This window comes from Delphinapterus leucas, chromosome X, assembly GCF_059928025.1.
Source record: "Delphinapterus leucas isolate spDelLeu-1000000601 "Yukka" chromosome X, BTC_Dleu_Yukka2, whole genome shotgun sequence".
Lineage (NCBI taxonomy): Eukaryota > Metazoa > Chordata > Mammalia > Artiodactyla > Monodontidae > Delphinapterus > Delphinapterus leucas.
The window spans coordinates 84,816,508-84,833,437 of record NC_143150.1 but is presented as its reverse complement, the minus strand read 5'-3'; positions in this window follow the sequence as shown (position 1 = coordinate 84,833,437).

Below are 16,930 nucleotides of genomic sequence, written 5' to 3'. Positions count from 1 at the left end.
TATATCATCTTTGGAGAAATGTCTATTTAGGTCTTCTGCCCAGTTTTGGACTGAGTTGTGGGTTTTTTGATATTCAGCTGCATGAGTTTCTTGTATGTTTTGGAGATTAATTCTTTGTCAGTTGCTTCATTTGCAAATATTTTCTCCTATTCTGATGGCTGTCTTTTCATCTTGTTTATGGTTTCCTTTGATGTGCAAAAGCTTTTAAGTTTCATCAGGTCCCATTTGTTTATTTTTGTTTTTATTTCCATTTCTCTAGGAGGTGGGTCAAAAAGGATCTTGCTGTGATTTATGTCATAGAGTGTTCTGCCTATGTTTTCCTCTAAGAGTTTAATGGTGTCTGGCCTTACATTTAGGTCTTTAATCCATTTTGAGATTATTTTTGTGTATGGTGTTAGGGAGTGTTCTAATTTCATTCTTTTCCATGTAGCTGTCCAGTTTTCCCAGCACTACTTGTTGAAAAGGCTGTCTTTTCTCCACTGTATATTCTTGCCTCCTTTGTCAAAGATAAGGTGACCATATATGCGTAGGTTTATCTCTGGGCTTTCTATTCTGTTCCATTGATCTATATTTCTGTTTTTGTGCCAGTACCATACTGTCTTGATTACTGTAGCTTTGTAGTATAGTCTGAAATCTGGGAACATGATTCCTCCAGCTCCGTTTTTCTTTCTCAAGATTGCTTTGGCTATTTGGGGTCTTTTGTGCTTCAATACGAATTGTGAAATATTTTGTTCTAGTTCTGTGAAGCATGCCAGTGGTAGTTTGATAGGGATTGCATTTAATCTGTGGATTGCTTTGGGTAGTAGAGTCATTTTCACAATGTTGATTCTTCCAATCCAAGAACATAGTATATCTCTCTATCTATTTGTATCATCTTTAATTTCTTTCATCAGTGTTCTATAATTTTCTGCATACAGGTCTTTTGTTTCCTTAGGTAGGTTTTTTCCAGATATTTTATTATTTTTGTTGCAATGGTAAATGGGAGTTTTAATTTCACTTTCAGATTTTTCATCCTTAGTATATAGGTATGCAAGAGATTTCTGTGCATTAATTTTGTATGCTGCTACTTTACCGAATTCAAAAATGGCGAGATTTTCTTCATTTTTATGGGTGAATACCATTCCACTGTGTGTGTGTGTGTGTGTGTGTGTCTGCCTATCACATCTTTATTCTTTCATCTATTGAGTTCTTTGGTTTCTTCCATATCTTGGCTATAAGTTTGCAATGAACATAGGGGTGCATATATCTTTTCAAATTAGTGTTTTCCTTTTCTTTGAATAAATATTTGAGTGAACTGCTGGATTGTATTTTTAATCTTTTGAGGAATCTCAATAATGGCTGTACTAATTTACATTCCCACCAACAGTACACAAGGGTTTCCTTTTCTCCACATCTCCTCCAATATTTTTTATTTCTTATCTTTTTCATAATAGCCCTTCTGATAAGTGTGATTTGATATCTCATTGTGGTTTTGACATGCATTTCCCTGATGATTAGTGATGTTGAGGATCTTTTAATGTGTATGATGTTTATCTGTAAGTCTTCTTTGCAAAAATGTCTATTCATATCCTCTACCTATTTTTTAATTAGGTTGGTGTTTTCTTGATATTGAGTTGTATGAGTTCTTTGTATATTTTAGATATTAACCCTTATTGCATATATCATTTGCAAATATCTTCTCCCATTCAGTAGGTGGCCTTTTCGTTTTGCTGATAGCTTCCTTCACTGTGCAAAAGTTTTTTAGTTTGATGTAGTTTGTTTGTTTATTTTTGCTTTCGTTTCCTTGCCTGAGGAGACATATCCAACAAAATGTTGCTGCGACTGATGTCAAAGAATCTAATGCCTATGTTTTCTTCTAGAAGTTTTATGGTTTCAGGTCTTACATTTAAGTGTTTAATAGATATTGAGTTTATGTTTGTATATGATATGATAAAATTAGTCCAGTTTAATTCTTTTGCACATAGCTGTCCAGTTTTCCCAGCACCATTTATTGAAAGTGGCTGTCTTTTCCCTATTGTATATTCTTGCCTCCTTCATTATAGTTTAATTGCCCATGTAAGTATGGGTTCATTTCTGGGCTCTATATTGTTCCACTGATCTATGTGTCTGTTTCTGTGCCAGGACCATACTATTTTAATTACTATAGCTTTGTAATTAAAACATGTGTGATACCTCCAGATTTGTTCCTCTTTCTTTCAATTGTTTTGCCTAAGGTTGGTCTTTTGTTTCCATACAAATTTTAGAATCATTTGTTCTGGTTCTAGGGGAAATGCCATTGGCCTTTTGAAAGGGATTGCCCTGAATCTGTATATTGCCTTGGATAGTATGGTCATTTTAACAATATTAGTTGTTCCAGTTCATGAGCAGAATGTATCTTTCAACCTGTTTGTGACACCTTCAATTCCTTTCATCCGTGTCTTATAGTTTTCCAGGTTCAGGTCTTGTACCTCTTTAGCTAAATTATTCCCAGGTATTTTATTCTTTTCGATATCATTGTAAAAGGGCTGGTTTCCTTAATTTCACTTACCAATAGTTGGTTGTTAGTGTTTAGCAACACAACAGATTTCTGTATATTAATTTTGTATCCAGAAACTTTACTGAATTCACTGATGATTTCTAGTAGTTTTTTCGGTTGTGTCTTTAGGAGTTTCTATGTTTAGTATCATGTCTTATACAAACAGTGACTGTTTTACTTCTTCATTTCAAATTTGCATTCATTGTATTTCTATTTTTTTTTTGTGGTCTGACTGCTGTGGCTGGGACTTCCAATACTGTGTTGAATAAAAGTGGTGAGAGTGGGCATCCTTGTCTTGTTTTTCATCTTAGAGCTTTTCATATCTATTAAGTATGATGTTAGCTGAGGTTTTGTCATATATGGCCATTATTATGCTGAGGCATATTCCTTCCATAACGACTTTGTTAAGAGTTTTTATTATAAAATTTTGAATTTTGTCAAAAGCTTTTTCTGCATCTATTCAGATGTTCGTATGATTTTTATTCTTCAATTTATTAATGTGGTATATCACATTGATTGATTCACAGACATTGAACCATCTTTGCAACACAGGGATAAATCCCACTTGATCATGGTGTATGATCCTTTTAATACATTGTTGAATTACAATCCCTAATATTTTGTTGATGATTCTTGTGTCTATGTTTATTAGTGATATTGACCTGTAATTTACTTTGTTGGTGTATCTTTGTCTGGTTTTGGTATCTGGGTTATGCTGCCCACATAGTTTGGAAGTGTTTCTTCCTCTGCAATTCTTTGTAATAGATTAAGAAGGATAGGTGTTAACTCTTCTGTAAACTTTTAGTAGAATTCACTGTGAACCCATCTGTTCCTGGACTTTTGCTTGTTGGGAATTTTTATTTTTGGTTTATTTGTTTAATTTTGTTCTTTACTGATTGATTTTCATTACAGGTAATTGACCTGCTCATATTTTCTATTTCTTCCTAATTCTGTCTCGGGAGATTTTTCATTCCTAGGAATTTCCCATTTCTTCTACATTGCCCATTTTATTATCATATAATTTTTCATAATATTTTCTTATGATTCTTTAAATTTCTGTGCTTGTAACCTCATTTTTCATTTCTGATTATATTAACTTGGGCCCTCTCTCTTTTTTTCTTGATGAGTCTGGCTAAAGATTTATCAATTTTGTTTATCTTTTCAAAGAACCAGCTCTTAGTTTCATTGATCTTTTTATCATTATTTAGTCTCTGTTTTTTTAATATCTGCTCTGATCTTTATAATTTCTTTTCTTCTACTAACTTTGTGTTTTGTTTGTCTGCTTCTTCTAGTTTATTTAGGTATACGGTTAGGTTGTTTATTTGAGATTTACTTTTGTTTCCTGAGGTAGGCTTGTATCATTTTTTTTTCCAGGGTGGCTCTGCAAGCACCAGGAGTGCAGTGAGACACTGTGCAACCCTGCCATGCAGGCAGGCCAGGGGCAGCAACATGGGGCCACGGCAACAGTGTGCATGGGGTGGCGGCCTGCCTGGGGCAGTGGGCACTGCACCCTCAGGCTGCTCCACCCACTGGCCAGAGCCTCCAGCCCACATGCCCTCCCCTGCACCACACCAATCCGGCTTGTGTTATAACATCCCTCTTAGAACTGCTTTTGTTGCATCCAGTAGATTTTGGATCATTGGGTTTTTTTGTTTTTATTTGTCTCTAGGTATTTTTTAAAAATTTCTTCTTTGATTGATGAACTGATCCATTGGTTGTTTAGGTGCACATTTTTTAGCCTCTTTGTGTTTGTGTTTTTGCAGGGTTTTTTTTTGTAGTTAATTTCTGGTCTCATAGCTTTGTGGTCAAGAAAGCTGCTTGGTATGATTTCAGATCTTAAATTTACAGACACTTGTTTTATGACCTAGCATGTGATTTATCCCAGAGAGTGTTCCATGTGCACTTGAAAAGAGTGTGTATTCTGGTGCTTTTAGATGAAATATTCTGTATATATCTATTAAGATCATAAGTTCTAATATGACAGTTAAGGCCAATGTTTCCTCATTGATTTTCTGTCTGGATGATGTGTCTATTGATGTAGGTGGGGCATTAAAAACCCTTATTATTATTGTGTTATTGTCAACTTCTCTTTTTATGTCTATTAACATTTGCTTTATGTAATTAGTTGCTCCTATGTTGGGTGCATATATATTTACAATTGTTATATCTTATTCTTGGATTGATCCCTTGATCATTAGGTAATGTCCTTCTTTGTCTCTTGTTACAGTCTTTGTTTTCAAGTCTATTTGTCTGATATAATTATTGCTACCCCAGCTTTCCTCTCATTTCTATTTGCAGGGGATATTTTTTTCCATCCCATTTCTTCAGTATGTGTGTCTTTAGATGCTTAACTTTGATGAGTTAGTAGCAAAGGTGTGGCTCAAGAACTGTCACATCATGTGGAGAAAGCAGCAATGGAATACTAAGCAATGGCTGTTACCAGTACCACCAAACCAGGCTGTTTCAGTAAAGGAGGAAGAGACTCCCCAACCCAAAACTGCTGCAAACACTTGCCCTGCAAGTCCTGGAATTTCAGATGCCTATGTCCCTGATTGACCTGAGCTTCCTGGTCAGAGCAACCTGGAGGGGTTGATGCCTGTCTTTGGAATTAATCATGGGACTCTCAGACAGCCTCATGATGCCCAGCAGACACATCTCTGAGTGTCTGGGGGGGTGGGTTTCTGGTCCTCTTGAGGTCTTTATTCCTGTGACATAGATTGATTTGTGTAATTATATCCCTTAGCCAGAGAAGATGATCTCAGTAGCTTAGATATATATCTCTTCCTCAAGGGGCCTCTGCTGAGGGGGATTGACAAATCTTCAGTATGGCTTCTGCCCCAACCACACAGCTCCGAATTAAAGCCTGAGCAGCAGAAAAGTACCTCTAATCACTGTCAATGGGTAGACTCAAACATAGATAGATCAGACCTCATGAGTTAATCTTTTTCTGTAAGAAGAAACTCTCCACCTTTCCTCATTGCCCATGTTTTCCATCTTCCCTTTGAGTGCTTCCTCACACAAATTTCTGAATCAAACATAGTTATTAGGTGATTTGGGAAGAATAACAGTAACCAATTAGTTTTTCCTAACTTTTTACTTTCCCCAAATTGAGCTTAGTTCATTGAAAGCACTCCAACCAAAGTCAGTACAAGTTAAGAATGCCTATTCCCTATGGGCTTTTTTTGCCTTTAAAAAAAATTAGATTGTTCACAAGGCAGGGTTTATAAACCTATGGGCAACATACAACTCCTGTGCTCTGTAAACCCTTCCATTAAGGAGGAAAAATGTGTTTCCAAGATTTTGCCATAACTTTGGTATTGACAAGGACAGCTTAATTCATTAATTTATATATTTATAGTTTAGCTATAAAATAAGAAAATGTAATAAAGTTGATTTTAAAAATTCTTAGGAATCAGGTAGGTAATAAAAAATATTCAGTGGAAGACTTGGAAAAACCAAGTTGAGAAAATCTCGCATGGAGTTGAATAAAGAGAAAAAAGGAGTGAAACTTTTTAATATCTTTATAAGATTTTAATGTCTTTATAGATTTAGATTAAGGATATTTCCAAATACTGAGAATGGAGAAAGAGGTAGCAGAAGTTATCAAAGAATAAAACGCAAGAATGCCCCTAAAAATGTAGGGCATGATTACCGAGTCCAAGTGAATAAAGGCTCAGACAAAGGTGTATTACTGTAAACTTTCAGATACCAAGAATAAATAAATAGTAATTCCTAAAAAAAAACAAGACTAACAACCCAATAAAATATGTCCAAGACATTTGAGCAGACAAAAATATATATATGGCAAATAAATGTATGAAAACGTGTTCAAATGTTGAGATGTACATTAAAACTCCAAGGAGATATCACTACACACCTACTGGTATGGCTAAATTTGAAGACTGATCACACCAACTCTTCACAAGGGTATGGAGCAACTAGAACCCTCATTTACTACTGGTCAGAATGCAATATTGTACAATCAACTTCGAAAACTTTTTCAGCGGTTTGGCAATAAAGTTTTGTAAGAATAAACTACAGATAAATTAAAGAAAAATAATTTATGGGAAAAGCAGAGCAAGGAAAACTACAAGTGATGAATGTGAATTAAAACAGAAGACAATATTAAAAGCAAAGAGATGGCTATAATGAGAAGTGCATGGCTTCCAATATCAGTATATTGATATCCAATATGGGTTCCAATATCAGTATATTGAAAACTGGCTGCTCTACTGGTTAGAGACTTGACCTTGAAAAACTTACTTATCTTCCCTGATCTTTAGTCGTGTATAAATTTGATATACTTGAATGGAGAGATTTATATTTTTTAATGAAAATGAGGAGGATGGATAAAGATTAAAATTTGTTTATGGTGAAGTAGTACTTAGAACACATGCATCATCCCTTGGGAGAAACCATATTTGATCACCTGGATTACAGGGCCCTTCACTATGTTCTGCACATCCCCTGTGTCACCCTTGCCATAGCTTTCATCACATGTGTTTTTTCATTGTTTTTTGGATGGTTTTCTGATCATTAGACTTTGAGCTCTTTCTTTGAGAACTCATATCCAGAATGAACCATTTTTAAGTCCTTAGAGCCTGCCTAGCTTAGAGCCCAGAGGCAGATTCCCAGCAGGTGATTAGAGATTTTTTTTTGTCTGCATGTTTATGACACATGCAACTCACTTAACCAAGTATAACCATGATAACAACAGCAGTCTACTGAAAATAATACTTTGCAAGTGAGATATCGTAGGGAATCTCTCTTCCAATCTTCTGTTTGAAGGGTTTGTGGCCTTCATTACACACTGTCCAGAAGTGTCCAGTAGAAACATATTCTATACCTTTATGTTCATAATGAATCTTGGACACTTTGCTCAGATCAGCCCTCAGTTAAGGACTGTGTTAGCTAATTCACTGATTTTCCTCTGTACAAAGGGACTGAAACCACACCTGGCCATCAGCAAATATTTTTGAACGACCATGACACTGCTAATCTGGTTATTTTAGTATTTAAATGTGAGGCTTAAATGCCAATCAGCCTTGTATCAGCAGAGCCAAGTATGTGAACCCAGTGATCAGTGGACATGGGAAATCCAGTGGACCTATTTTCACTCTCATAATTAGTCTTTTCTGCTTGGTTGACTCTTTTTTCTTTCGCGGCACGCGGGCCTCTCACTGTTGTGGCCTCTCCCGTTGCGGAGCACAGGCTCCGGACGTGCTGGCTCAGCGGTTATGGCTCACGGGCCCACCCGCTTCGCGGCATGTGGGATCCTCCCGGACCGGGGCACGAACCCGTGTCCCCTGCATCGGCAGGCGGACTCTCAACCACTGCGCCACCAGGGAAGCCCTGCTTGGTTGACTCTTGATTCTAGGCTACCCCATTCACTGTTTTAATTGTTGTTTTGTGGGTCCCTTGCCTGTGTTCCTTCTTTATTCTTGAAGTGTTTTTCTATGTATGTGTCTATTTCTCCAACTAGAGTGTGCTATCCCTCATGGCAAGTACTGTGTGACATTGGTCTTTTCATTTCCAGCATTCCAGATATTTCCTGAGACATGGAGGCATTAATTCATGTTTAATTAATTAATTAATCCTTTATAATGACTCTGGTAAGAAAAGAATCTCCTCTGTTTTGGAGTCATTATTGTATATGTTATGTTTATTGGCACCATACATATGTGACCTCTTGTTCTGTGCCAGACACTGTAGGGGAGTCACTCTCCCTTGGTGCCCTGGTGACCTTGCATGTCCCCACTTAGGCCAAGGACGCAAGACTATACTGCAGGCAGATCCGAATCTGGCAGAACACATTGTGATTCCTCTGGGAGCAAGGAGAGATAAGCAGCCTGGTGGGAGTTGCCACTAGGCAGTCTCTCAACTGCTTCCCTACCTTGCTGGAGGTTGACATAAGGTCCTTTTTTAAAATTTTTTTAGATCTTTATTGGAGTATACTTGCTTTACAATGGTGTGTTAGTATCTGTTTTATAACAAAGTGAATCAGTTATACTTAAACATATGTTCCCATATCTCTTCCCTCTTCCGTCTCCCTCCCTCCCACCCTCCCAATCGCACCCCTCCAGGCGGTCACAAAGCACCTAGCTGATCTCCCTGTGCTATGCGGCTGCTTCCCACTAGATATCTACCTTATGTTTGGTAGTGTATATATGCCCATGCCTCTCTGTCGCTTTGTCACAGCTTAACCTTCCCCCTCCCCATATCCTCAAGTCCATTCTCTAGTAGGTCTGTGTCTTTATTCCTGTCTTACCCCTAGGTTCTTCATGACATCTTTTTTTCTTAAATTCCATATATATGTGTTAGCATACGGTATTTGTCTTTCTCTTTCTGACTTACTTCACTCTGTATGACAGACTCTAGGTCTATCCACCTCATTACAAATAGCTCAATTTCGTTTCTTTTTATGGCTGAGTAATATTCCATTGTATATATGGGCCACATCTTCTTTATCCATTCATCAGATGATGGGCACTTAGGTTGTTTCCATCTCCGGGCTATTGTAAATAGAGCTGCAATGAACATGTTGGTACATGACTCTTTTTGAATTATGGTTTTCTCAGGGTATATGCCCAGTAGTGGGATTGCTGGGTCATATGGTAGTTCTATTTGTACTTTTGTAAGGAACCTCCATACTGTTCTCCACAGTGGCTATACCAATTCACATTCCCACCAGCAGTGCAAGAGTGTTCCCTTTTCTCCACACCCTCTCCAGCATTTATTTTTATTTTTTAACATCTTTATTGGGGTATAATTGCTTTACAATGGTGTGTTAGTTTCTGCTTTATAACAAAGTGAATCAGTTATACGTATAAATATGTTTCCATATCTCTTCCCTCTTGCATCTCCCTCCCTCCCACCCTCCGTATCCCATCCCTCCAGGCGGTCACAAAGAACCGAGCTGATAACCCTGTGCTACGTGGCTGCTTCCCACTAGCTATCTACCTTACGTTTGGTAGTGTATATATGTCCATGCCTCTCTGTCGCTTTGTCACAGCTCACCCTTCCCCCTCCCCATATCCTCAAGTCCGTTCTCTAGTAGGTCTGTGTCTTTATTCCTGTCTTACCCCTAGGTTCTTCATGACATTTTTTCCCTTAAATTCCATGTATATGTGTTAGCATACGGTATTTGTCTTTCTCTTTCTGACTTACTTCACTCTGTATGACAGACTCTATGTCTATCCACATCATGACAAATAGCTCAATTTCGTTTCTTTTTATGGTTGAGTAATATTCCATTGTATATATGTGCCACATTCTCTTTATCCATTCATCTGATGATGGGCACTTAGGTTGTTTCCATCTCCGGGCTATTGTAAATAAAGCTGCAATGAACATTTTGGTACATGACTCTTTTTGAATTATGTTTTTCTCAGGGTATAAGCCCAGTAGTGGGATTGCTGGGTCATACGGTAGTTCTATTTTTAGTTTTTTAAGGAACCTCCATACTGTTTTCCATAGTGGCTGTACCAATTCACATTCCCACCAGCAGTTCTGGAGTGTTCCCCATTCTCCACACCCTCTCCAGCATTTATTGTTTCTAGATTTTTTGATGGTGGCCATTCTGACTGGTGTGAGATGATATCTCATTGTAGTTTTGGTTTGCATTTCCCTAATGATTAGTGATGTTGAGCATTCTTTCATGTGTTTGTTGGCAGTCTGTATATCTTCTTTGGAGAAATGTCTATTTAGGACTTCTGCCCAATTTTGGATTGCGTTTTTTTTTTTGAGCTGCATGAGCTTCTTGTAAATTTTGGAAATTATTCTTTTGTCAGTTGCTTCATTTGCAAATATTTTCTCCCATTCTGAGGGTTGTCTTTTGGTCTTGTTTATGGTTTCCTTTGCTGTGCAAAAGCTTTGAAGTTTCATTAGGTCTCATTTGTTTATTTTTTTTTTATTTCCATTTCTCTAGGAGGTGGGTCAAAAAGGATCTTGCTGTGATTTATGTCATAGAGTGTTCTGCCTATATTTTCCTCTAAGAGTTTGATGGTGTCTGGCCTTACATTTAGGTCTGTACTCCATTTTGAGCTTATTTTTGTGTATGGTGTTAGGGAGTGATCTAATCTCATACTTTTACATGTACCTGTCCACTTTTCCCGGCACCATTTATTGAAAAGGCTGTCCTTTTTCCACTATATATTCCTGCCTCATTTATCAAAGATAAGGTGACCATATGTGCGTGGGTTTAGCTCTGGCTTTTCTATCCTGTTCCATTGATCTATCTTTCTGTTATTGTGCCAGTACCATACTGTCTTGATTACTGTAGCTTTGTAGTATAGTCTGAAGTCAGGGAGCCTGATTCCTCCAGCTCTGTTTTTCGTTCTCAAGATTGCTTTGGCTATTCGGGGTCTTTTGTGTTTCCATACAAATTGTGAAATATTTTGTTCTAGTTCTGTGAAAAATGCCAGTGGTAGTGTGATAGTGATTGCATTGAATCTGTAGATTGATTTGTGTAGTAGAGTCATTTTCAAAATGTTGATTCTTCCAATCCAAGAACATGGTAAATCTCTCCATCTATTTGTATCAGCTTTACTTTCTTTCATCAGTGTCTTATAATTTTCTGCATACAGGTCTTTTGTCTCCTTAGGTAGGTTTATTCCTAGATATTATATTCTTTTTGTTGCAGTGGTAAATGGGAGTGTTTTCTTCATTTCACTTTCAGATTTTTCATCATTAGTTTATAGGAATGCCAGAGATTTCTGTGCATTAATTTTGTATCCTGCAACTTTTCCAAATTCATTGATTAGCTCTAGTAGTTTTCTGATAGCATCTTTAGGATTCTCTATGTATAGTATCATGTCATTTGCAAACAGTGACAGCTTTAATTCTTCTTTTCCGATTTGGATTCCTTGTATTTCCTTTTCTTCTTTGATTGCTGTGGCTAAAACTTCCAAAACTATGTTGAATAAGAGTGGTGAGAGTGGGCAACCTTGTCTTGTTCCTGATCTTAGTGGAAATGCTTTCAGTTTTTCACCATTGAGGACGATGTTGGCTGTGGGTTTGTCATATATGGCCTTTATTATGTTGAGGAAAGTTCCCTCTAGGCCTACTTTCTTCAGGGTTTTTATCATAAATCGGTGTTGAATTTTGTCGAAAGCTTTCTCTGCATCTATTGAGATGATCATATGTTTTTTCTCCTTCAATTTGTTAATATGGTTTATCACATTGATTGATTTGCATATATTGAAGAATCCTTGCTTTCCCGGAATAAACCCCACTTGATCATGGTGTATGATCCTTTTAATGTGCTGTTGGATCCTGTTTGCTATTATTTTGTTGAGGATATTTGCATCTATGTTCATCAGTGATATTGGCCTTTAGTTTTCTTTCTCTGTGAAATCCTTGTTTGGTTTTGGTATCAAGGTCATGGTGGCTTCGTAGAATGAGTTTGGGAGTGTTCCTCCCTCAGCTATATTTTGGAAGAGTTTGAGAAGGATAGGTGTTAGCTCTTCTCTAAATGTTTGATAGAATTCGCCTGTGAAGCCATCTGGTGCTGGGCTTTTGTTTGTGGGAAGATTTTTAATCACAGTTTCAGTTTCAGTGCTTGTGACTGGTCTGTACATATTTTCTATTTCTTCCTGATTCAGTCTTGCCAGGTTGTGCATTTCTAAGAATTTGTCATTTTCTTCCAGGTTGTCCATTTTATTGGCGTAGGGTTGCTTGTAGTAATCTCTCATGATCTTTTGTATTTCTGCTGTGTCAGTTGTAACTTCTCCCTTCTCATTTCTAATTCTATTGATTTGAGTCTTCTCCCTTTGTTTTTGATGAGTCTGGCTAATGCTTTCTCCATTTTTTTATATTCTCAAAGAACCAGCTTTTAGTTTCATTGATCTTTGCTATCGTTTCCTTCATTTCTTTTTCACTTATTTCTGATCTGTTCTTTATGATTTCTTTCCTTCTGCTAATTTTGCGGGGTTTTGTTTTTCTTTCTCTAATTGCTTTAGGTGCAAGGTTAGGTTGTTTATTCGAGATGCTTCCTGTTTCTTAAGGTAGAATTGTATTCTATAAACTTCCCTCTTAGAACTGCTTTTGCTGTATCCCATAGGTTTAGGTCGTAATGTCTCCATTGCCATTTGTTTCTAGGTATTTTTTAAATTCCTTCTTTGATTTCTTCAGTGAACACTTCATTATTAAGTAGTGTATTGTTTAGCCTCCATGTGTTTGTATTTTTTACAGATCTTTTCCTGTAATTGATATCTAGTTTCATAGCGTTGTGGTCGGAAAAGACACTTGATAAAATTTTAATTTTCTTAAGTTTACCAAGGCTTGATTTGTGACACAAGATATGATCTATCCTGGAGAATGTTCCATGAGCACTTGAGAAAAATGTGTATTCTGTCATTTTTGGATGGAAGGTCCTATAAATATCAATTAAGTCCATATTGTTAATGTATCATTTAAAGCTTGTGTTTCCTTATTTATTTTCATTTTGGATGATCGGTCCATTGGTGAAAGTGGGGTGTTAATATCCCGTACTACGAATGTGTTACTGTTGATTTCCCCTTTTATGGTTGTTAGTATTTGCCTTATGTATTGGGATGTCCCTATGTTGGGTGCATAAATATTTACAATTGTTATATCTTCTTCTTGGAGTGATCCCTTGATCATTATGTAATGTCCTTCTTTGTGTCTTATAAGAGTCATTATTTTAAAGTCTATTTTGTCTGATATGAGAATTGCTACTCCAGCTTTCTTTTGGTTTCCATTTGCATGGCATATCTTTTTCCATCCCCTTGCTTTCAGTCTGTATGTGTCTCTAGGTCTGAAGTGGGTCTCTTTTAGAGAGCATATATATGGGTCTATTTTTATATCCATTCAGCCAATCTGTGTCTTTTGGTGGGAGCATTTACTCCATTTATATTTAAGGTAATTATCGATATGTATGGTCCTATTCCCATTTTCTTAGCTGTTTTCGGTTCGTTATTGTAGGTCTTTTCCTTGTTTTGTGTTTCTTGCCTAGAGAAGTTCCTTTAGCATTTGTTGTAAATCTGGTTTGGTGGTGCAGAAATCTCTCAGCTTTTGCTTGTCTGTAAAGGTTTTAATTTCTCCATCAAATCTGAATGAGATCCTTGCTGGGTAATCTTGGTTGCAGGTTTTTCTCTTTCATCACTTTAAATATGCCCTGCCAGTCCCTTCTGGCTTGCAGAGTTTCTGCTGAGAGTTTAGCTGTTAACCTTATGGGGATTCATTTGTGTGTTATTTGTTGTTTTTCTCTTGCCGCTTTTAATATGCTTTCTTTGTATTTAATTTTTGACATTTTATTAATATGTATCTTGGCATATTTCTACTTGAATTTATCCTGTATGGGACTCTCTGTGCTTCCTGGACTTGATTAACTATTTCCTTTCCCATATTAGGGAAGTTTTCAACGATAATCTCTTCAAATATTTTCCCAGTCCCTTCCTTTTTCTCTTCCTCTTCTGGAACCCCTATAATTCGAATGTTGGTGTGTTTAATGTTGTCCCAGAGGTCTCTGAGACTGTCCTCAGTTCTTTTCATTCTTTTTTGTTTATTCTGCTCTGCAGTAGTTATTTCCACTATTTTATCCTCCAGGTCACTTATCCGTTCGTCTGCATCAGTTATTCAGCTATTGATTCCATCTAGAGTATTTTTAGTTTCATTTATTGTGTTGTTCATCATTGTTTGTTTCATCTTTAGTTCTTCTAGGTCCTTGTTAAATGTTTCTTGCATTTTGTCTATTCTATTTCCAAGATTTTGGATCACCTTTACTATCATTATTCTGAATTCTTTTTCAGGTAGACTGCTTATTTCCTCTTCATTTGTTAGGTGGTGGGTTTTTATTTTGCTCCTTCATCTGCTGTGTGTTTTTCTGTCTTCTCATATTGCTTATCTTACTGTGTTTGGGGTCTCCTAGTTGCAGGCTGCAGGTTCGTAGTTCCTGTTGTTTTTGGTATCTGTCACCAATGGCTAAGTTTGGTTCAGTGGGTTGTGTAGGCTTCCTGGTGGAGGGGACTAGTGCTTGTGTTCTGGTGGGTGAGGCTGGATCTTGTCTTTCTGGTGGGCAGCTGTACGTCTGGTGGTGTGTTTTGGGGTGTTTGTGGACTTCTTATGATTTTAGGCAGCCTCTCTGCTAATGGGTGTGGTTGTGTTCCTGTCTTGATAGTTGTTTGGCATAGGGTGTCCAGCACTGTAGCTTGTTGGTCGTTGAATGAAGCTGGGTGCTGGTGTTGAGATGGAGATATCTGGGAGATTTTCACCGTTTGATGTTACGTGGAGTTGGGAGGCCTCTTGTGTACCAGTGTCCTGTAGTTGGCTCTCCCACCTCAGAGGCATGCACTGACTCTGGGCTGTAGCACCAAGAGCCTTGCATCCACACGGCTCAGAAAAAAAAGAGAGAAAAAGTAGAAAGAAAGAAATAGTAGAAGTAGAAAGAAAAAAGAAAGAAAGAAAGAATGAGAAAGAAAGAAAGAAAGAAAAGAAGAAAGAAAGAAAGGAGGGAGAGAGAGAGGGAAGGAGGAAGGCAGGAAGGAAGGAGGGAAGGAAGGAGAAAAAGAAAGAAAGAAAGAAGATAAAGTAAAATAAAATAAAGTAAGTTAAAATATAGTAAAGTTATTAAAATAAAAACTAATTATTAGACAAAAGAAAGAAAAAATATTTTAAAAAATCAGCAATACAGATGGAGAGAACCCTAAGACAAATGGTGGAAGCAAAGCTATACAGACAAAATCTCACACAGAAGCATACACAAACACACTCACAAAAAGAGGAAAAGGGGGGAAAAAATCATAAACTTTGCTCTCAAAATCCACCGCCTCAATTTAGGAAGATTCATTGTCTAAAGGAGGGAAGGAAGGAAAGAAAGAAAGAAGACAAAGTAGAATAAAATAATTAAAATAAAAAGTAATTATTAAGAAAAAAATTAAAAAACAAACAATAGGGCTTCCCTGGTGGTGCAGTGTTTGAGAGTCCGCCTACCGATGCAGGGGACACAGGTTCGTGCCCTGGTCCAGGAAGATCCCACATGCCACGGAGCAGCTGGGCCCGTGAGCCATGGCCGCTGAGCCTGCGTGTCTGGAGCCTGTGCTCTGCAACGGGAGAGGCCACAACAGTGAGAGGCCCACGTACCGCAAAAAAAAAAAAAAAAAAAAAAGGACGGATAGAACACTAGGAAAAATGGGGGAAGCAAATCTATACAGACAAAATCTCACACAGAAGCATACACATGCACACTCACAAAAAGAGGAAAAGGGGAAAAAATCATAAATCTTGCTCTCAAAGTCCACCTCCTCAATTTGGGATGATTCATTGTCTATTGATGTATTCTACAGATCCAGGGTACATCAAGTTGATTGTGGAGTTTTAATCTGCTGCTTCTGAGGCTGCTGGGAGAGATTTCCCTTTCTCTTCTTTGTTCTCACAGCTCGCATGGCCTCAGCTTTGGATTTGGCCCCGCCTCTGCATGTAGGTCGCGGAGGGCCTCTATTCTTCACTCAGACAGGATGGGGTTAAAGGAGCAGCTCCTTTGGGGACTCTGGCTCACTCAGGCGGTGTGACGTTGCACCAGCCTGGGGCGCGCCAAGCATTCTCCCGGGACCCTGGCAGTGGCGGGCTGCACAGGCTCCCTGGAAGAGGGGTGTGGATAGTGACCTGTGCTCGCACACAGGCTCCTTGGTGGCTGCAGCAGTAGCCTTAGCGTCTCATGCCCCATCTCTGGGGTCTGCCCTTTTAGCCGCGGCTCGTGCCCATCTCTGGAGCTCCCTTAAGCAGCATTCTTAATCCCCTGTCCTCGCGCACCAGGAAACAAAGGGGGAAGAAAAAGTCTCTTTCCTCTTCGGCAGGTCCAGACTTTACCACGGACTCCCTCCCGGCTAGCCGTGGTACACTATTCCCCTGCAGGCTGTGTTCACGCCGCCAACGCCAGTCCTCTCCCTGCGCTCCGACCGAAGCCCGAGCCTCAGCTCCCAGCCCCGCCCGCCCCGGCGGGTGAGCAGACAAGCCTCTCTGGCTGGTGAGTGCTGGTCAGCCCTGATTCTTTTATTTTTTCCAAAAAGAAGAAAAAGACAAAAATATGGATGGATAGAACCCTAGGACAAATGATGGAAGCAAAGCTATACAGACAAAATCTCACACAGAAGCATACACATACACACTCACAAAAAGAGGAAAAATCATAAATCTTGCTCTCAAAGTCCACCTCCTTAATCTGGGATGATTCGTTGTCTATTCATGTATTTCCCAGATGCAGGGTACATCAAGTTGATTGTGGAGCTTTAATCCGCTGCTTCTGAGCCTGCTGGGAGAGATTTCCCTTTCTCTTCTTTGTTCTCACAGCTCCCAGGGGCTTATATTTGGATTTGGCCCCAACTGTGCGTGTCGGTCGATGGAGGGCATCTGATTTTCGCTCAGAAAGGACGGGGTTAAAGGAGGAGCTGTTTCTGG